The following is a 21,749-nucleotide window of genomic DNA, read 5'->3' as shown; positions in this document are numbered from 1 at the left end:
TTCTTCTATGTGTTCCAACTACTACTATTGAGGAATAATAAATACAGAAATTAAAGAACACAGAGATTTTACGTGGAAAATACCTGGATCAAAAGGTGAAAAAATCACGACCTACCTTTCAGTAGGATTTTCCCAAACTCTCCACTAAAATCACTGAGCCAAAAATTGCATTTACAAAAAAACTCTTTCGTAAACCTAGGATTAACTCTAATCCCGTTGTAGCACACAGCCCCAACTGTTGCGACAACTTCAAGTTAACTCTAACTTGAAAACTCTAAGTACCTAATACAATTGCTTCTAGATAAAGTTGAAAGGTACAATATTAAAACACCTACTACAAGTGAATTAGAATAAAAGGATAGACGCTTGAAACTGGTTCTTCTATCTAGTTCAAGTAGCTTTAGGATTGCACGTTTGAATCACACATAAGTTACTTGCAAAATTACCTTGCTATTTTTCTCTCAATTCATGTTTAACTTCTACTTATGTACATTACCTGTAAAAGAGAACAACACTGATATTTATGGAGTTAGTAACAAGAGATTAACTAGAATACAGATGCTACTCTTCCTTGGTGGAAGAGTTCTAGTTGGTCTCATGCTCTAACTCTATCCATTTATTAAGCCGCGTTTCTCTTTGTGTCAGGAGTCTTTCTCCTTATCCAATATGCAACCTTTTCGATCAGGATCAGGAGATATCATTTCTGGTAAGTTAGGTTTATCTCCTTCACGTGCATCTCATATGTTTGAGTCATAACTATGCTTCACAAGGTGGACCTGGTCCATGTCTGAGTTCCTTTGTCAGTCTTCAAAATTTTACCTTTACTTGGGCAAAAATATTCCCCCTTTTTGATGATGACAAACTCTGTGCTTTTCACTCACTTAGGCCCTGTCAGGACTCAGCTTTTTTATCAATACAATGTTAGAAAAATTTACTTATCATCAAGGACCAGGTTCATTAGGTTATAAACATCACTTATTCAGAATATATAATGCACAATATCTCTTCCCCCTTTTGGCATCATCGAAAAGTTGCATAAACAAAGTGTGATTCCCAGAATTTTAACAATTACTCATGGCCACTAGGGCAACTACAAGTGCAATCATGGATTAATCATCAGTAATCAAGCAAACACATTCAAACTATCAAGGAAATAGTAACAATCAACAAGAGCAAAAATAGTAGATTTCATTGATAGGAGATATATTGCTACCACAATCCACAAAAAGAAAGCAAAAATATTCAAAACATGAGCAAAAGAAAGAGAAATCCCTAATCTGGGTTACTGGTGGTACTAGACAAGGTCAGGAGATGAAGGTTGGAAGTCCTAAGGCTTGGGAGAGCTAGAGGGTTGGTTTTGGGCTTGGAGAAGGTTCAACATATTTTGAAGAATGCCATCATTCTTCTCCTTTTCCTTAGTGAGCTCAGTTCTGAGAGCATCTCTCTCAGATTTAACCTCCGCTAAACGAGCCTTCAGCCTAGCTATCTCAGCATCCCTTGCCCCACTCTCCTGCACTAGAGCTTTGACTTTGCTATTTATAGGTGTCTTCTTGGATGAATCAGGTTCATTGGGAATGGCAGTGACCTCATAGTCACAAGCAATCTAAGTGTTGATTTCAAAGTAATCCTTGTTTGTAGCCATTTCCCACTTCTTTAGAGGCAATTACAACGATCAAGCATAGTAGTCAGAATAAACCCATAAGGAGTAGCATGGGCTTTGGAGCCATTGATAACCCTGTCCAGTGGCTTGATAATAAATGCAGGCTAGTTGATATGCCTTCCACTTTCAAGATATTCCATCATCACCAAGTCCATATAGTTAGCAATGTGCCTTCTTTTCTGCCTAGGCAGCAAGCACTTGTTGACAAATTCAAATAGAACTTTGTGTTGTGGCTTCATTTCACTCTTATGCACAACTTTGGCCTCATTCACTTTTGTGGCATCACAGAATCTCCTAGTGACTGCAAAGGCAGTAGGAAGGGAGTCTAAACTTGGTCATCTTTGCCTTGTGTAGTCATCATATCCCTCAGCAGGGATGTCAAGAATCTCACCCAGCTTCTCTGCATCGAAGGTCACTTGAACCCCTTTCACTTGGCTGGTAACTCTGCCATCCTTGACCTCTGCATTGGCCATGAATTCAATGATTTCATTCCTAGCTAGCCTTTCATCCATCTGAAGAACCATGTCCTTCCATCCCTGAGCAGCTAGTGAATTAACCAATCGAACCATTCCTGGTTCCACCAAGTCTGTCAGCAATCTACCCTTCAAAATTATTCTTTTGCCAAACTTGGCCAGCTTGTCTTGTTCACCATCAGACTCACTCTCTTATTCACCACTCCATTCCTTATCCTCAACAATTCTCATTGGTTTATTTTTCACTACAGACCTTGCCCTCTTGGCCAATGAAGGTTCAACAGCCTTAGACCCTGATGAAAACTTCTTGGAAGAAGTCTTGGTCTTTTTAGGCTTGGGGGTCTGAACCTCCATAGTTGTATATTCCTCTTGATGGACCTGTTCCGTCTCCTCAGTATCAATAGCCTCAAAGGGCTTTGCAACCTTAGCTTTTCCTTTATCCATTCTCTTCTTCTTGCTTTCAGTCAAAGCCTTTTCTAATTCACTCTCACTCTGTTTCACCATACTTCTTGTGGCTCTCCCTTTTGGCAAGGGAATTTCAGCAGTTGTTAAGGAATTAGCCTTTATTTTCTTGGTATTCTTTGTAGTGCTGGGAACCTTAGATGTTGGTGTTCTCCTTTTCTTGGGATTATAACTGGCACCTACTTTTTTCAGAAGGTCTTATATGTTTTCTTCAATAGATGAACCGGGTTCATCCACATAAGAACTTAAATTTACCAAATCCTCAGCAGCCTCCCCTAATCCACTTCCCCCTCTTTTCTTGTCACTTTCTCCTGCAATTTCATCCTCAGTCCCACAAATTGCTGGTCTAACCATCTCAGAGGTGGGTGACGAATCAATCACTTCTATCCATGTTCCCCTCACATCACAACTTGCACCCTCACTCTCTTTTTCTTTTTAATTTTAATTTTTACCTCATCTCCTTCTCAACTCAGGAATTTCCACATTTCTAACAGACCCAACAAGAACAAACCTATTTTCTACACTTTCAACCAAAATAGAACGTACCTTAGAAGAGGAACTCTAAATCTTCTTAGAATCAGAAGACCGGTCTTCCTTCCCCCTCACTTGCAGACATGAAGGAATCGTCTAAGTGTTTAGATTCTTGAGTTTGGCTAGCCTTCAATTGTGTGTTCAATCTTTTTGACAGTGCACCTGTAGCCACAGTTTTACGAGGGAGCATCTTAACATGTTTTCTCCTAGGCTGGGGGTTGTACTGGGTTGAAGAGGTGTGGAGGAATCAGAAGGGGTAGGTTGTGGAAGAGTGCTTGGGTTATCTTGAGGGTTTGACATTGTGACTGATTTCGTGAGAGAATTTGTGAGTTTGGCTTTTGGAAGAGAGAACAGTTGAGAGTGAAAGAAATTTTGACAGTTTTGGAATAATGAAGGTGACAGAAGGTGATGATGGGGTTTTAAAGAGAGAAACTTAATTAATGACTTACAGTAGCTTTTTGCAGTCAATTAGAAGTTCAATCAACCTGAAAATTCAGGTTGAATGAGCGGTTAAGCTTCCCTAGATTTTAGGCAATTTATGTGGTGAGAATTCTAGTAGAGACGGAACTGGTTCAAAAAATAAACGGATAGGATTTTCTGATATTTTTGAACATAGGTAGGACTCTCCTCATGATTTAAATACTTATATTTCTAATTGTGCAGAGTATAGAAAATATACCTCGTTATTAAGATGTACCAGTACTGATGAACCAGGTTCTGCACTAAGAATCCTCTTGATCATGCCTCAATTTACCAAAATAGAGAAAATTTTGTTAGAGATTAGTGAGTCATATCAACACATGTCACAGGAGTATACTATTTATAGTATGAGATTGAGCAACGATTAATCTAGATATTTACACAAGTTCCAGATTTTCTAACCAAAAGAATTTTTTTTTTTCAATTTTTTATTGCATTCTGAGCTGGTCCCATTAGGTGATCTTAATCATACTTAATTCTAACTTGTTCCTTTCAAAGTTTTCTCTACTCAATCCTTTAGTAAATATGTCAGCAATCTGCTTATCAGTAGCACAAAATTCTATAGTAATCAATTCTTTCTCATAGTTGTCCCTCAAGAAGTGATGTCTAACATCTATGTGCTTAATCCTCTTATAATGAACTGGGTTCTTAGTCATACTAATAGCACTAGTGTTATCATAAAAATATAGATGCAACCAACTTCAATGCCAAAATCCATCAGTTATTGTTTGATCCACAGTAGTTGGGCACAACAAGAGGCAGCATCAACATACTCAGCCTCAATAGTGGATAAGGCCACTGAATTTTGCTTTTTAGTGGCCCATGATACCAGACATGAACCAAGAAAATGAGCCATACCTGAGGTGTTTTTCCTATTCACAAGAAAACCTGCATAGTCATCATCAGCATATCCTACTAGATTAAAGTTACTACCTTTAGGGTACCAAAGGCAAAGGTTAGTAGTGCTCTTCAAATATCTTAGTATCCTCTTGACAGCAGTCAAGTGGGATTCCTTAGGATTTACTTGAAAATGATCACAAAGCCCTACACTGTAGACAATGTCAGGTCTGCTAGCAGTAAGATACAAAAGTGAACCAATCATACCCCTATACAATTTCTAATCAACAGATGAACCGGGTTCATCTATATCTAATTTAGTACCTGTTGCAATGGGTGTGTCTATTTCCTTTGATTCATCCATTTTAAACTTCTTAATAAACTCTTTTGCATATTTCTGCTGATGGATCATGGTTTCATTTGCGCTTTGTTTGATCTGTAAGCCTAAGAAGAAGTTAAGCTCACCCATCATACTCATTTCAAATTTACTCCCCATTAATTTAGCAAATTCCTCACTAAGTTTTTCAGTGGTTGCCCCAAACATTATGTCATCAATATATATTTGTACTACTAGTAGATCCTTATCTTTTTTCCTCAAGAATAGAGTGTTGTCAATCTTACTTTTTATTTATCCAAGTTCAAGCAAGAATTTGGATAGGCATTCATACCATGCTCTAGGAGCCTGCTTGAGTCCATATAGGGCCTTGTCCAGTTTGTATACATGATCTGGACACTCCTTACTTTCAAACCCTGGAAGTTGTTTGACAAAGACTTCTTACTTTAAGTAGCCATTTAGGAAGACACTTTTCACATCCATTTGGTGAAGGATAAATTCCATGTGTGTTGCAAAAGGCTATGAGGAGTCTTATTGCCTCCAGTTTTGCAACTAGAGCAAAGGTCTCATCATAGTCTATGCCCTCCTCTTGGCTATAACCTTGGACCACCAACCTTGCCTTGTTCCTTGTAACCGTTCCACCTTCATCAAATTTGCTTCTGAAGACCTATTTAGTGTCAATTACTAATCTGTCCTTAGATCTTGTGACCAGATGCCACACTTGACTTCTTTCAAACTGATTGAGTTCATCTTGCATTGCATTTATCCAGTCTGCATCCTACAAAGCCTCAATAACATTTTTAGCTTCAATAAGAGATAAAAATGCATTAAAATCACACAGGTTCTTTAATTGAGATCTAGTTTTAATTTCAGAGGTTGGATCAATAATTATGTTCTCAATGGGATGAGAACATTGGTACTTATAAGGTTTCACAATCAACTGGTTTCTGTTTGATGTTTCTCCCATGTTCTGTTGCTGAGGAATAGGCTCATGGACAAGTTCCATTTGGGAATTAGATTCAGTTCTTCTTTGTTCAATTCCCCCTGTCAGGTTGCTCTAGATGGAAGAACATGTTCCATCACCTGTTCCTTCTTCTGGTGCAGCTTCATTTAACTCTTTTACTAGCCCAATAACTTCATCTTCATGTTCCTGTCTCTCAGAAAGAATGTTAGTTTCATCAAAAACTACATGTACACTTTCTTCTATACACATAGTTCTTTTGTTGTACACTTTATAAGCTTTTCTATGTAAAGAATATCCCAAGAATACTCCCACATCACTTCTGGGATCAAACTTACCTAGAGAGTCCTTTTCATTATTGTGCACAAAACACTTGCATCCAAATACCCTAAGATGGGATATATTTGATTTTCTCCTTTTAAGTAACTCATAGGGAGTCTTCTCTGCAAGAGACACTATAACAAAAATGGCTTTTAGCGGCAATTATTTAGGGGCAATAAGTTAATTGCCGCAAATTATTTTTCTGAACTCAAATATTAGCGACAAATGTAGATTAGCCACGAGACACTACATCTTTACCGGCAATTAATAAGAAACAGCCAATAAAGATGATACAACTTACGAGAAAGCAAAATTTTGTTATTTCACTTTCCCTCTATTATCGTTTTCCGTAAAAAAAAAGTGTTGCTTACCCATTCACCAAAACGAATGCAAACACCCAAATCAAAGGAAGAACCCTAATCATCGGCAACGCCCAACTCGTTTCTCTCTCTAATCTCGATGTTTTCTCTTGCTGGACCTTTTTATGAAACGATCGGTCTCTACTATCATAGTTCCGTCGGCCCTCCCCTTCCCGCTCTCACAATGGTCTCGCAACTCTCAAGGTAAGCTCGACTATGTTAGAGCTTTCGTGCTGTTGATTGATAAACATTTAAAGCATTTGTTCTGTATTTAGAACTATAAAAATTTCAAATCCCTAAATTTTAATTGATTGTCATACTTCAATTTTACCAAAATTTAATTGGAACCCCTTTGTTTCTCTAGAGATGTTGGTTTAAACGAATGTTTATATTCTCTTGATTTTTTATTCATAATGTGCCTCAAGTTGTTATGTTTTTAATCTTTCCTGCCTTACTACATGTATTTGAAGGAATTTAAAGTGCACCTTTCTCTGGTTTTGTTGCTTAGCCTTATATGGAGCATCATAGAGTAGCAAAGTATATTGCGATCGGGAGTAAAGTATGCATTTACAATTTTTTGCTTAATACTAAGACCGTTTTTAGTTCAATTGGTAGTTATTGACAAGAATACTTAATATTACAGTTCTGTTAGTTTTGATACTATTTTCTATAGTTCTATAACCAAATTGTCGAATATTAAGTGCACATTATGATTTATTACTAAGAGAATATGTATGGATGTCGCTACTGCTAGAAAGAAAAGATACTTTAGTTTTTCTAAAAGTCGAGATTTAATGAAGTTACATTCAAGATCAAGTATCAAATTAAACTTGAGTATAGCATTTTCTATAGATTACTTTATAAATGAACAAACCAGATCTCGTGGGAAAAGAAACTAGAAAATTATAAATAATAGTTAAAATTATATCTAGATATAGCTAGAATAGAATAGTGAGTTGCACTAATTCGAATTTCTAAAGTTCTAGTTCTCCTTTTTGGAACTTTTCCATTTTATTTTTGCTTGGTTAGTCTATCACTAATATTCTTTTGTTGCAAAAGAATAAAAAGATTGTGTTTAGAAAATATATCGGTAGATTTCAGATATCTTATTCTTTTTTTTGTATTCAAATCCTTTTTCTCTGGCTTCTTTGTTTCTTAATTCATGTGCAAAGCCATCATGCTATTGGTATGCTACACCAGATCGTTAACAATGACAACCTCTAAATGTGGCAAATGACAATACTCAACCTATAAGATATAACAAAATCTTTTTCGTTATCTTATGTAGTTTCAAATGCAACTTATGTGTGTCTTGTCTTTCATATTAACCTGTTTCAATTTTCAGTTAGCAGTACAAAATTCTGATTTCTTCTAATCGACAACAATTGTTGCAACTGAGATGGCTCTTGGCAAAGATGGTACTGACGCTTTAGTCAGAGTTTGCGTTGTCAACCCTAATTTAGAGGTACTTTTAAGGCATGTGCGTTGTGAAAATTGTATATTTAGCACACAAAGCTACTTTGGCGGACACTTCTATCTCGTATTAATTTCAAACATTTTTAATGTCAAGTTACTATTCATGCATTATTGGTTAAACTCAATTAGTTCTTGAATCCTAACTATAGCAAATTACAAAATTGAGACTATGAATATTAACTGGTAAAGATTGAGATGAATTTCTTGTTCATTGGATAATGTACATGTATAATGGTTTGATTTACATTGTCCAGTCATACATATAGTTTTTAATTTGAATTTTCTTTGTGCTAGATCTGGAGATCCATGAAGAAGCTTTGATCACATAGAACCATATTGCTTTGCCACAGTTATGTAATGACCTCCAAGTTAAGTTGCAACTCCCTTTGACTAAAATTCAATTTCATGGTGCGTACCTACTAGAATATGGAATGCACTATACTTATAGTGATAATCTTTTTTTCTGAAGAATATTTTATGTCACAAGTTATCTAAGTGAATGGTATTGTTACTTTACAAGAGTTTTTAGTAGTTTGTGTTACCCTATGAACTGTGAAAGAATGAATCTCCTCATAATTGCCCGGAAGATGCTAATGAAACTTGTTCTTTTCAAAATTGAGCGTAAATTTGATAATATCATACCATTTGTTGGATAGAACTAGTGAAGAAAAATATTTTACTAAATTGTTTTTTTTGCTTCTTGACAGATCAATCTCAAACTGTCGCTGAATGCCCTCATTCTTTATTTTAGGTGCAAGAGCCAGAGATGGTAAAGCTGCTTGTTCAGGATACGACTAGGTGTTCATAGTCAAGTTATAATAACATAAATCCTAGAGACTTCACTGTGCAAGTTAAGGTTAGGAGTGTCTTGACCTACTCTTTCTATCAAGTCGTTAGTTAAAGATTATATTGATGTGCATGTTTCTTGTGCTGTTTTAATTGTTCTGCGATTTTGTGATGATTAACATCAGTTGCAAAAACTTGTTGCGACCAAAAACACTCACGCAAGTGCACGTGATCGTCAAGTAATAGAGTAGTGAGTAGAGTATTGTTCCCACGAAGACTTATGATTAACTGTTGACTAATTCAAACTCGATTAATTTGTCTATTCAAGAGGTTTTTTCACAAAATAGAAATGTAATTGTTTTACTACCTAACTACCAAGCAATAATCTAACTAGAGCAATTAACCAAACAAATAACAATTTCGAGTAACAAACAGTAGGAGAGGATATTCCAGGGTCATAGGCTAGTTAACAATCGTGTTATGTTCTTAGCTTAAAATGACTAATCGATTTACCTGGATTGTTGATTGACAATGTTAATGTTACTCATAAGAATCTGTCGAGTCCTTACTCGCCTATTCAAGTTAACTCAATGCCTATATGTCTATGGAATTAAGATTAACAAGAATGCATTTACAATTCCTGTATTTCAACCAAGCAAGGCAATTGGGTATATGTCTATCCCAATTTCTAATCCGTTCCTCGAGGCCCGGGTTCAAGAACTTGCTCTATTTAATTCTATATGCAATCTAAAGTTCCCACTTTCGAGTTCAACTAAAGATTCGTAGATAGTATTTCACTGTTAGCTACTCAGCAAAATAACTAAAAGCAGAATTAAATAAACAACCCAATATGATAAACCAACTTTGTCAAATTAAACTTTAATCAACAACATTGATGTTTCACCCATGACCCTAGAACAATGGGTTTTAGCTACTCATACTAGTGTTCATCACAAATAGGTTCAATTTCATCCCAAATAGCAAAAACCAAGAGAAGAAAAGAAGAACTTGTCAAATCTCCTCCTTGCCTCTTGCCTCTCTATTTCTTGCACTAGACTATGAAAACCTCCCCCTTCTTCCTTGGGCGAGCTTGACTTTATATAGGTTAAGTGAGTTTTTCTCTAGGTTTCCAATTCTGCCCCTAAACATTTCTTCCCGGATTTTGGACTAGCGCGACCGCGCACCTCGCCGCGCATCTGGCCACGCTAGTTGGCTGAGATTCTGTCATGGACGCGCTAAAAGGAGCGCGGTCGCGCACCTGGACGCGCATGTCCAGTTCTGTGTTTCATCACTTCTGTTCCTCGTCTTCAAGCGTACTCAGCTCTGAGGGGTTTTTCTTGCTCCAAAATGGTTCCAATCACAACTGTTTAAGGCATCACCTAGGCTCCTCATCCTGCAATATATACAATTCACAATTAGAGCCTATTTTTCATCAATTAACCATGTTATGATATTGGAATATAATCGAATGGGAGCATAAACAATCGCCAAATTACCTAGATTTAACCTATTATCAACACCCCACACTTACTTCATTGCTAGTCCTCGAGCAATCAAACTATACATTCTAAAGGTTCCTTCACTCAACCATTTCCCCTAACGCCCTACACCAAGAACAATTTACATACATTACGCCTAGCAGTGAACAGTCCTAGCCCTAAAAGTCGACTCTTCAAGTGCCATGCAATATTCATACTTCCTCAACGTACTCTACATAGAAGTCAAGACTTGCTTTACCGTCACGAATCATATGCCCTCACAATCACATCAACGAAAATTGAATTCAATCCACACATTCGCATCATATGCTCACATATATCAAAGAAATCACTCACCCTTACAATAGAAGTCACATGCATGCAATTGGTACCATAAGCTTGCCCTTAATGTAAATCTCTACTAATGTAGGCTTGCTCGACCCAAAATCAATTAGGACTTTTTCATGGTTGTAATGTGGGCTAAGGGACAGGTAGGATATATTTAGGAATATTGAGTAACCCTCCTAAGCACTTTAACACATCACATGAGCAATTTTAGCGCAAATTCTTCAACCCACTTCACTTCCATAAACAATATCACCCTACAAATACTCCCTTATTCTTTAAGCACTATAATAATTCATACCCACTAGATGGAACAAGACACAATGTATTCCTCTTTTTTTTTTGCCGATATTTCCGCTAGTGGTGTATTAGTTTACAAAACAAGTGCACCTTTCTTCCTTTTATTGGTTCCACTCAAAAGCCACCCCACACTTAGTTCCTTCTTACTTCTTTTAGCGCTCATCTCACAATTAAAGTGCTTTAAGAGGTAATAGGATCAAAACAATGTCGATTAAGAACAAAAAGGGTATAGGCTCGTAATGCGGGTGCCAAACAAAAGGCCATAGGCTCAAAAGGGTTAACTAGGAACAAATTTTATTTGTGACAAGCAATTAAGCTCAAAAAGATCAAAGAAAGCCTAAAATCATTTTTCAAACCGAGCATTACCTAAAATTTCGATTCAACTCACATACCGGGCAAGTTCTAGACACAAGTACAATACATGGACTACACAAAAACCTCACCACACATGACATACGACTCATTCCAGATCAGCTCATCAAGACGATCCGTTACGAGCATTCAATTCAGCAACAAACATACATATTAAGGCACTTTAGTGGGATTCAACAAATAAGACTAGACGTTAGACTCTCTGGTCTATTGTGTTCAGGTGTGTCAACGCTATAGGTTCTCTTTTGATTCTCTAGCTCGTAGCCCATTAACCTAATCTACAAATCGAAAAGAAAACAAAATAAAAAGAAAACTACCTATACCTGGTTCAAGTTAAACCCTTGGAAAAGAACCATGGCCTAAAGAAAAACCAAGGGGGAGTTGCTACACTATCTAAGAAAGAAAAAAGAATAAAAAAATCTTTTTGGTGTTTTCTCTAGACTAACTTCCCTCAAGAAAATTGTCTAAAGGATCCGTCATCAGGAAGAGTCTACGTATTTGCCCTTTTGTTTCTCTCGACTCAGTCCCTCAAGAACCCCGTCGATAGGGATCCATCGTCGGAACGAGTCATATATCTATTTTAAACTAACGATTCCTACTTAACAACATCAAAATTATCAAAGCAGAATGAAACAAAACAAAACCAACAGTCAATTGATACAATCACATACATACAATGAAGGAATCCCCACCCCACACTTAAAAATGAAGACATGTCCCCATGGCTTAAAATTTGAAAGAGCAGTGAGGTAAAAGAACTTCCACGAAGGTTCACTCCTGGTCAGAGACGATGTCTGGGTTGACGTGGCACGCACGACCCAGAGCTCGCAGCCAGCCCATGAATTTCTTTTCCGACTTCACTTGTCGGTCAGCTACCGTGTCTACTCGAGTGCCCAAATCAGTCATGGAGGTTCGCAAACCAGCCATCTCCGCCTCAATCGCAGTAAAACGGGACACCCAGACAGCTCCTGAAGATGTTTCCGTCCCAGATGGTCCTGCTGCTGCCACATTTTGCTCCTGAGCCTGCGGTGCTGTCCCCATGTGCTCCTCAGCATCCTCTCCGTCATGAGAATCATCAGAGCTACTACTCGCAGACTGGCCACCTCTCGCCTCCTCCTCTACTACTTCCGGCTCCTTGCCTGTGGTCACCTTATCAGTGCAGAATTGGCCTTCCCTTTTCACCAACCCATCCACAACTAGATTTTCGGGCACCTGAGCATCCCTGCATAGTTGAGTAACTAAAGAAGGGAAAAAGAACCCATACCTTTTGACTTGGCTGGGGACGAATATCTCTTCATGCATCACTTTGGCCACGTCGAAGTCGTGACCATTTACAAAGCACCAAATCAACGCAGCGCGGGGCCCATTGACCTCTGTAGTGTTGTAAGATGGAAGGTCTTGGGAGTGTTGGGAGGAAGGTCTTGTTGTTGTTTGGGTTGGAATGGGGGAGGGTATTGGAAGAGGGTTTATTAGATGGGGGAAAGAATAAACAAAAAAAAAAATGAAAAAATTAAAATACACTTGAAAAACGCCCAGATGCGCGAGCGCGCTAAACTTAGCGCGTCCAATACAGAACCCAAGATCTACTAGCGCGCCCAGATGCGCGTCCAGTAGCGCGGTCGCGCTAGTAGCGCATTTAACACCGCGATCAGGTGCGCGGCCAAGGCAGAAACTTTGCAGTTTAGCGCACCCAGTAGCGCGGGCGCGCATCTTGGCGATTTTTTCTTCAACTTTTCACCTGTTCTTACCCCGTTCGATGGCCTTAGCACATGCCCTTTGTCACCTGCATTGGTTAGCTCTTCCTAAAACACAAAATTAACACTACTACTATCGTTGGGTTGCCTCCCAACCAGCGCCTTATTTAACGTCGTGGCACGACGGTTACAACAATTCAATGGGTTGCCTCCCATCTAGCGCCTGATTTAACATCGCGGCACGACTCAACACATTCTCAAACACCCGTCAAGTCCACCGAGGTCTTGTGACGTGCAAAGTCACCACCCCAGTAATGTTTTATCCTTTGACCATTCACCAAGAAAGTACTAGTTGAACTCATATCCCGCAACTTCACAGCTCCATGAGGCTTCACACTTACCACAACAAAAGGGCCTGACCAACGAGATTTAAGCTTTCCTGGAAAAAGTTTCAACCTCGAATTGAACAAAAGAACTTCTTGCCCTGTCTCAAACTCTCGATGTTGGATGTGCTTGTCATGCCACCTCTTAGTCTTCTCTTTATACAATTTGGCATTTTCATATGCGTGCAAACGAAACTCATCAAGCTCGTTGAGTTGCAACAACCTCTTCTCGCCAGCCAAGTCCCCATCCATATTCAGCTTTTTAATTGCCCAATAGGCCTTGTGTTCAAGTTCGACGGGCAAGTGACATGTCTTCCCATAAACTCACTTATACGGAGAAGCACATATGGGAGTTTTGTATGCAGTTCGATATGCCCACAATGCGTCATCTAACTTCCCTGCCCAGTCTTTTCTATTTGCACTCACTGTTTTCTCAAGAATCCGCTTCACCTCTCTGTTTGATACTTCCACTTGACCACTCGTCTGGGGGTGATAGGCAGTGGAAACTTTGTGCTTGACTCCGTACTTTTCAAGAACATTATTCAGTAGTTTGTTGCAGAAATGCATTCCTCCATCACTGATCAACACTCTGGGAGTTCCAAAGCGTATGAAGATGTGCTTCTTAACAAAGCTTACCACCACCTTTGCATCATTAGTGGGAAGAGCAATGACCTCCAACCACTTAGACACATAATCGACTGCCACCAAGATGTACCTATGACCATTGGAGTACGGAAACGGTCCCATGAAGTCAATTCCCTAAACATTAAAAAGCTCCACTACCAGAATGTTTTGCAGCGGCATCTCGTGCTTCTTTGTGATCGTTCCGGTTCTTTGGCACCTGTCACACATTTTAACAAAGGCGTGTGCATCCCTAAACAATTTTGGCCAATAGAAACCTGATTGTAGCACTTTCTAGGTGGTCCTGTCTCCACCATGATGACCTCTGTATGGCGAGGTGTGACAGCTATGAAGTATGACATTCATCTCCTCCTCAGGAACACATCTCCGCACCAACTGATCTGCACAGAGCCTGTATAAGAATGGCTCATCCCACATGTAAAGCCTCACATCATGCAGGAACCTTCTTCTATTATCGGGTGTCAATTCTGGTGGTGTCACCCCGCTTGCAATAAAGTTCATATAATCTGCATACCACGGGGCTGTGCTTGAGGTGAGTGCCAATAATTGCTCATCAGAGAATGTTTCTTTGATTGCACCCCCTTCAGCTACATGATTCCGATTTTCTAATCTGGACAAGTGATCAGCCACTTGATTCTCTGTTCCTTTGCGATCTCGGATCTCTAGGTCAAACTCTTGCAAGAGGAAGACCCACCGAATCAGTCTCGGCTTGGCGTCTTTCTTCTCAAATAGGTATCTAATAGCTGAATGATCTGTGTAGACGATGACTTTGGTCCCCACTAGATATGACCTGAACTTGTCAAACGCCCACACTACGGCAAGCAACTCTTTTTCAGTGACTGTGTAGTTCATTTGAGCTGGATTCAGAGTTTTGCTCGCATAGTAGATGGAGTGGAAGATTTTATTTCTCCTTTGCCCCAAAACAGCTCCAATAGCCAAGTCACTCGCATCGCACATCAACTCAAATGGTTGCTCCCAATCCGGAGCAATTATGATTGGTGCAATCACCAACCTTCCCTTCAGCTCCTTGAATGCCTTCAGACATGCAACATCAAATTTGAAGGTGACATCCTTCTCAAGCAACCTGCACAAGGGAGAAGAAATTTTCGAGAAATCTTTAATGAAACGACGATAAAAACCTGCATGGCCCAAGAAACTGCGAATGCCTTTGACAGATATCGGTGGGGGCAATTTTCAATCGCTTCCACCTTTGCCTTGTCCACCTGCAAACCATCTTTGGACACCTTATGCCCCAAAACTATACCTTCATGTACCATGAAATGGCACTTTTCCCAGTTTAGCACCAAGTTAGTTTCTTCACACCTAGCAAGTACTTTATCAAGGTTCATCAAGCAGTTGTCAAAAGAACATCCAAACACAGAAAAATCATCCATGAACACTTCCACAAACCTCTCAACCATGTCAGTAAAAATGGCCATCATACACCTTTGAAAAGTCGCAGGTGCATTACAAAAACCGAAGGGCATTCTCTTGAACGCATACGTACCATAAGGACACGTAAATGTGGTCTTCTCTTGGTCCTCTGGGGCTATAACAATCTGATTATACCCCGAGTAACCATCTAAGAAGCAGTAGTACTCCTGGCCAGCTAATCTATCAAGCATTTGGTCAATAAAGGGGAGGGGAAAGTGGTCCTTCCGGGTGGCATTGTTCAATTTTCTATAATCAATGCAAATTCTCCACCCGGTGACAGTTCTTGTAGGTATTAAATCATTATTCTCATTAACTACTACAGTCATCCCCCCTTTCTTGGGTACACATTGAACGGGGCTTACCCATTTGCTGTCTGAGATAGGAAATACAATACCTGCATCAAGCCACTTAATCACTTCTTTTCTTACTACCTCTTTCATGATTGGATTAAGTCGGCGTTGTTGCTCTACACTAGGCTTGTGTCCATCATCCATGAGGATTTTGTGCATGCAAAAGGCTGGGCTAATGCCCTTAATGTCAGACATCGTCCACCCAAGTGCTCGTTTGTGCTCACGTAGCACTCTCAACAGCTTTTCTTCCTGCAATTTAGACAAGTCAGAAGAAACAATAACGAGTAAAGTATCAGAGTCACCCAAATAAGCATATTGCAGGTGAGGCGGGAGAGGTTTAAGCTCCAATTTTGGGGCTTCCTCAATTGACGGCTTTGGAGGAGGTCCCTCTAGCCTATTCAAAGGCTTAAAGGGGTGTATCCCTTGCATGTACGTACAAGATGTATCAAGGATGTGCATCATATCCTCAACCTCCTCCTCATCCCCCAGGCTATCAAGCAACATAAGTGCTTTCTCCAGAGAATCGTCTAGATATACACTCGGATAATGAATTTGCTCATCAGCCTCAACAACAGATATCATTGAGAGCTCCTCATAGTGGCAGGGAAGTTGGATTGCTTTGTAGACATTAAAAACTGCTTCCTCGTCATCTACCCTCAAAATCATCTTTCCCTCTCTCACTTTGATAATTGCATCACTAGTAGCTAAGAGAGGTCGCCCCAATATGATTGGAACCAGTTCATCAGCCTCATAATCGAGGATAATGAAATCAACAGGGAATATGAACTTCCCAATCTGCAGCAACACATGTTCAATCACCCTTTCAGGGTGTGCTATCGATCTATCAGCCAGCTGCAACATCACAGTAGTGGGCCTTAGAGCTCCCAGGCCTAATTGTTTGAACAAAGACAGGGGCATCAGATTTATGCTCGCCCCAAATCGCAAAGAGCACGACCCACATCAATATTACCAATGCGCACAGGAATCGTGAAGCTGCCAGGATCCTTAAGCTTTTGAGGGAGCTTATTTTGGACCCTTGAAGTGCACTCCTCAGTAAGTGCCACTGTCTCAAATTCAGTTAATCTTCTCTTGTGAGCCACAATATCTTTTATGTACTTGGCATACTTTGGAATTTCATGAAGCACATCAACAAGTGAGATATTCAATTGAACCTGGCTCAACATAGAGAGAAATTTTGTGAACATGCGATCATCATTCTTTTTCTGCAATCTCTGGGGAAAGGTGGTGGTGGCCTTGGGGCCTCCACTGACTCTGGAATTTCAGCATCATTCTTTGGCTCGTGAGTCACTTTAGGGATCAACTCTCCCTCAGGTATGGGCTTGTCTCTCTTTTTCTTTGGCACTTTCTCTAGCTCCCTCCCGTTTCCAAGTGTAACTGCATTCACTTGAGGGTTCTTTTCTGTATCACTGGGGAGAGCGCCTGCAGGTCTAGTGTTTTGATTTGTTGCTAACTGCCCCATTTGCCTTTCAAGATTTCTGAAGTCGGTCCTGAGTTGCTGATTGTCAATCAACAACTTCTTTAGAAAATCATTGGTACTTTCTTCCATTTGTTGGGGTGGTCTCTGAGGTTGATTGAAACTCCCTTGGGGTCTATGCTGATTCTGATTTTGCTGATTTCCACCCCATGAGAAGTTGGGATGATTCCTCCAATTTGGATTGTAAGAATTCCCGTATTGTGCATGCTGATTCGGTGGACCTCTGTTCTGTTGCCCCACATAATAGATGGATTCTGGATTCGAGGGGAACATATCACTCATATGACTGTCGCCACAGAGTTCGCAGCAAATAGTCATTTGTTGTACATGTTGCATTGTCTGTGGCTGCTGCATTGTCATCCTAGTCATCTGATTGGCCAGCTTTGCAATATCGGCTCTCATGGCTGACACTTCGTCGAGCTCAAGTAACCCAGCTGATTTTTGCTTAACTGCCTTTCGTGAATCACCCTCACCTTGCCCGTTATTATCATTAGCAGTGAAGTTATTCAGCAAGATTTGGATTTCACTGTACGGTCTGGCCATGCAACTACCCCCACAAGCTGAATCAAGATTCATCTTTGAAGCATTATCTAACCCATCTACAAAAGTGTGACCCAATACCTCGTCCGTCTGGCAATGATGAGGACAGTCTCTGAGCATCTTCTTGTACCTTTCCCATGCTTGACGAAGTGTCTCGCCAGCTCGTTGTTCAAATCCAAGAATTTGACTCCTCAATATCTTTGTTTTCTTAGTGGGGAAAAACTTGATTAAGAATTTCCTTGCCAGATCATCCCAAGTGCGGATTGAATTTGCTGGCTCCTTATTCAACCACTCCTTAGCTTCCCCGATCAGTGAAAAGGGGAAAAGTGTCGGCCTGACATAGTCCTTGGAAACGTTCGGATAATTGTAAGTGTCCCTAATTTCCAAGAAATTCTGAATGTGCCTCTGCGGGTCTTCATGAGGTAAACCCACAAATAGCCCTGTGGATTGGATCAGCTGCACCATGTATTGTTTTAGCTCAAAGTGGCCAGTGATATCAGGCTTCACAATAGCCTGAGTCATATTAGCCAGACTGGGCCTTGCGGCTTCGATCACCGCGCGTTCCTCATTACCTGCTATCTCAATTGGCTGTGGTTGAACTACGATGTCCAACTCTATTTCAATTCTAGTTCTAACATCCACCTCCCTCCTCAATCTGTGAAGTGTTCGTTCAATTTCGGGATCAAGAGGAAGGAGATTGTTTGCGCTTCTACTTCTTCGCATTCAAGAAAAGAAAATCTGTATTGGCACAAACAAAGTGAACTGAAAATTAAAACTTGAATAAATAAATAATAAAAGCTCAACTCAGTCAAGTAGCTAATTTCTAAGTCCCCAGCAACGGCGCCAAAAACTTGTTGCGACCAAAAACACTCACGCAAGTGCACGTGATCGTCAAGTAATAGAGTAGTGAGTAGAGTATCGTTCCCACGAAGACTTATGATTAACTGTTGACTAATTCAAACTCAATTAATTTGTCTATTCAAGAGGGTTTTTCACAAAATAGAGATGTAATTATTTTACTACCTAACTACCAAGCAATAATCTAACTAGAGCAATTAACCAAACAAATAACAATTTCGAGTAACAAACAGTAGGAGAGGATATCCCAGGGTCACAGGCTAGTTAACAATCGTGTTATGTTCTTAGCTTAAAATGGCTAATCGATTTACCTGGATTGTTGATTGACATGGTTAATGTTACTCATAAGAATCTGTCGAGTCCTTACTCGCCTATTCAAGTTAACTCAATGCCTATATGTCTATGGAATTAAGATTAACAAGAATGCATTTACAATTCCTGTATTTCAACCAAGCAAGGCAATTGGGTATATGTCTATCCCAATTGCTAATCCGTTCCCCGAGGCCCGGGTTCAAGAACTTGCTCTATTTAATTCTATATGCAATCTAAAGTTCCCACCTTCGAGTTCAACTAAAGATTCGTAGATAGTATTTCACTGTTAGCTACTCAGCAAAATAATTAAAAGCAGAATTAAATAAACAACCCAATATGATAAACCAACTTTGTCAAATTAAATTTCAAACAACATTCATGTTTTACCCATGACCCTAGAACAATGGGTTTTAGCTACTCATACTAGTGTTCATCACAAATAGGTTCAATTTCATCCCAAATAGCAAAAGCCAAGAGAAGAAAAGAAGAACTTGATGGTCAAATCTCCTCCTTGCCTCTTGCCTCTCTATTTCTTGCACTAGACTATGAAAACCTCCCCCTTCTTCCTTGGGCGAGCTTGACTTTATATAGGTTAAGTGAGTTTTTCTCCAGGTTTCCAATTCTACCCCTAAACATTTCTTCCCGGATTTTGGACTAGCGCGACCGCGCACCTGGCCACGCTAGTTGGTTGAGTTTCTGTCACGGACGCGCTAAAAGGAGTGCGGTCGCGCACCTGGACGCGCATGTCCAGTTCTGTGTTTCATCACTTCTGTTCCTCGTCTTCAAGCGTACTCAGCTCTGAGGGGTTTTTCTTGCTCCAAAATGGTTCCAATCACAACTGTTTAAGGCATCACCTAGGCTCCTCATCCTGCAATATATACAATTCACAATTAGAGCCTATTTTTCATCAATTAACCATGTTATGATATTGGAATATAATCGAATGGGAGCATAAACAATCGCCAAATTACCTAGATTTAACCTATTATCATCTTGACATCTAAAAGTTGATATTCTGTTAAAATAGTTTCATTTTATATTTGAATGTATGTTTCTAATCTTGCTTGTCCTTATTATTTTGGCAACTACCTACAATATGGAACTGCTAATATTTCAGGTTGGAAAGAAAAATAGTTTACTCACTGTTTGATAAGTTTACTCAGTAATTAGCCATTATTACCAAATGTAATCCATTAGAAATTACTGATGCTGATTTCTGCTAACATGGTGCCCTCACTAAATGATTTCTGAATGATCAGAGTGTCACTGCAATCGCAATTCCCTTAGAGCTGCATTTAGTTTTTCCTTTTTTAAAGGCTTTTTATTATATTAATGCATGGCATCACATCTTCAATCTTTTATATACCTGTGAACAAATGATTTATGAGCTAGTACGACGATGTAGATCGGAGTTCTTCTCTTTGATAATGATATAATTAGATTATTTCTTTGTGTTGCATGGAGATTGTTGTGGCATAGTGAAAAAATGTAAGATAATATATCATGATCTAATCATAATGTTGACATTTATTTTTTTTCTTTTGTAATTTCAGGTCGTACGGTACGGTATTCGAAAATTTAGCATATCGGGAGATTTTATTATGCTCAAGAGTTGAAGAAATTTTTATTCAATGGTCATTGTATAGTATTATAGCTGTTGATAACACCAACTATTAGACGTGAAATGACATTAGTTATTGGATTCAATATTTCTTTGTGTTTTTGTCATTTAAAAAATTATGGATTACTAGTTTTATTTGTTTGTTGTGAATTCAAGTGTACGAAGTTGTTAAAAGTGAATCTTATTATTATTTTTATTGTAAATAAGCACTAACATTATAAATTTTGGGCAAGACCTTTCTTATTATTTACAGGCAATAAAAAAAGTCATCAAAAATTCCTTTTCTATTGACAATAAGATGGATCTTTACCGGCCATAAGAAAGCTGTTATAATTGCCATTAAAAATATTTTTCCTTAGCGGCAATTCAGTGGTATTTTACCGGCAATAAAGAAGGCCACAACATGTATGACCTAGCATACTTTCGGGGAGTTGTAATGGCCATTTTAATTGCCAGTAAAAATTGCCGCCAAAGATCATGTACTTTTAGCGGCGGTATTGGGGATCTTTACTGGCTCTAGGAATAATGGCCGCTAAATCCTTTAGCGACGCCGGAAACAACGGCCAATATTTAATTGCCCGTAAAAGTTTTTGCGGCAATAGTTATTGCCGGTAAATAACATATTTATTGCCGCTAAAAGTATTTTTTGTTGTAGTGAGGTCTAGTCATGCACCTATTAAAGATATAACATGCAGTATTTAAAGCCTCTGCCTAGAAATTATGAGGCAATTTACTAGAAAGAAGCATAGTCCTAGCCATATCTTCAAGAGTCCTATTCTTTCTTTCAACTACTCCATTTTGTTGAGGAGTCCTAGGGGTAGAGAAATTATGATCTATACCAAGCTCATCACAAAATTCAACAAACTTAGCATTTTCAAATTCAGTTCCATGATCAGATCTAATTGATGCAAGTTAATTACCTAGTTGTTTCTGAGTTTTTCTGACAAAGGCAGTAAACATGTTAAATGCTTCATCCTTAGATGTTAAAAACAATACCCAAGTAAACCTAGAGTAATCATCAACAAGCACCATCACATATTTCTTACCACCTCTGCTCAATGTTCTCATTGGACCACAGAGATCCATATGAACCAGTTCTATCGACCTGGTCGTGCTTATCACTTTCTTACTTTTAAAAAAGGATCTTACCTGCTTCCCCCTTGCACAAGCCTCACAAACTTTGTTTTCCTTAAACTTGATGTTGGGCAACCCTATCACCAGGTCCTTGGAGACTAATTTGTTAAG

The 21,749-nt window shown here is 39.2% G+C and overlaps 1 long non-coding RNA gene and 1 pseudogene across 1 annotated transcript; one reads left to right on the top strand and one right to left on the bottom strand.

The window, feature by feature from the left end:
• Positions 1 to 6,265: 6,265 nt before the first annotated feature.
• Positions 6,266 to 20,654, top strand: LOC107766458 (uncharacterized). Its single transcript, XR_012695710.1, has 5 exons — positions 6,266 to 6,622; positions 7,764 to 7,883; positions 8,189 to 8,302; positions 8,602 to 8,750; positions 20,437 to 20,654. It is a non-coding gene; the product is annotated as an uncharacterized LOC107766458 (long non-coding RNA).
• LOC142164751 (uncharacterized) lies at positions 13,035 to 16,704 on the bottom strand (annotated as a pseudogene).
• Positions 20,655 to 21,749: the final 1,095 nt, after the last annotated feature.

This window comes from Nicotiana tabacum, chromosome 10 (genome assembly GCF_000715075.1).
Source record: "Nicotiana tabacum cultivar K326 chromosome 10, ASM71507v2, whole genome shotgun sequence".
In the NCBI taxonomy this organism is placed as follows: domain Eukaryota; kingdom Viridiplantae; phylum Streptophyta; class Magnoliopsida; order Solanales; family Solanaceae; genus Nicotiana; species Nicotiana tabacum.
Note: the sequence above shows the minus strand (reverse complement) of the source record. Positions and strands in the feature narration are given on the sequence as shown.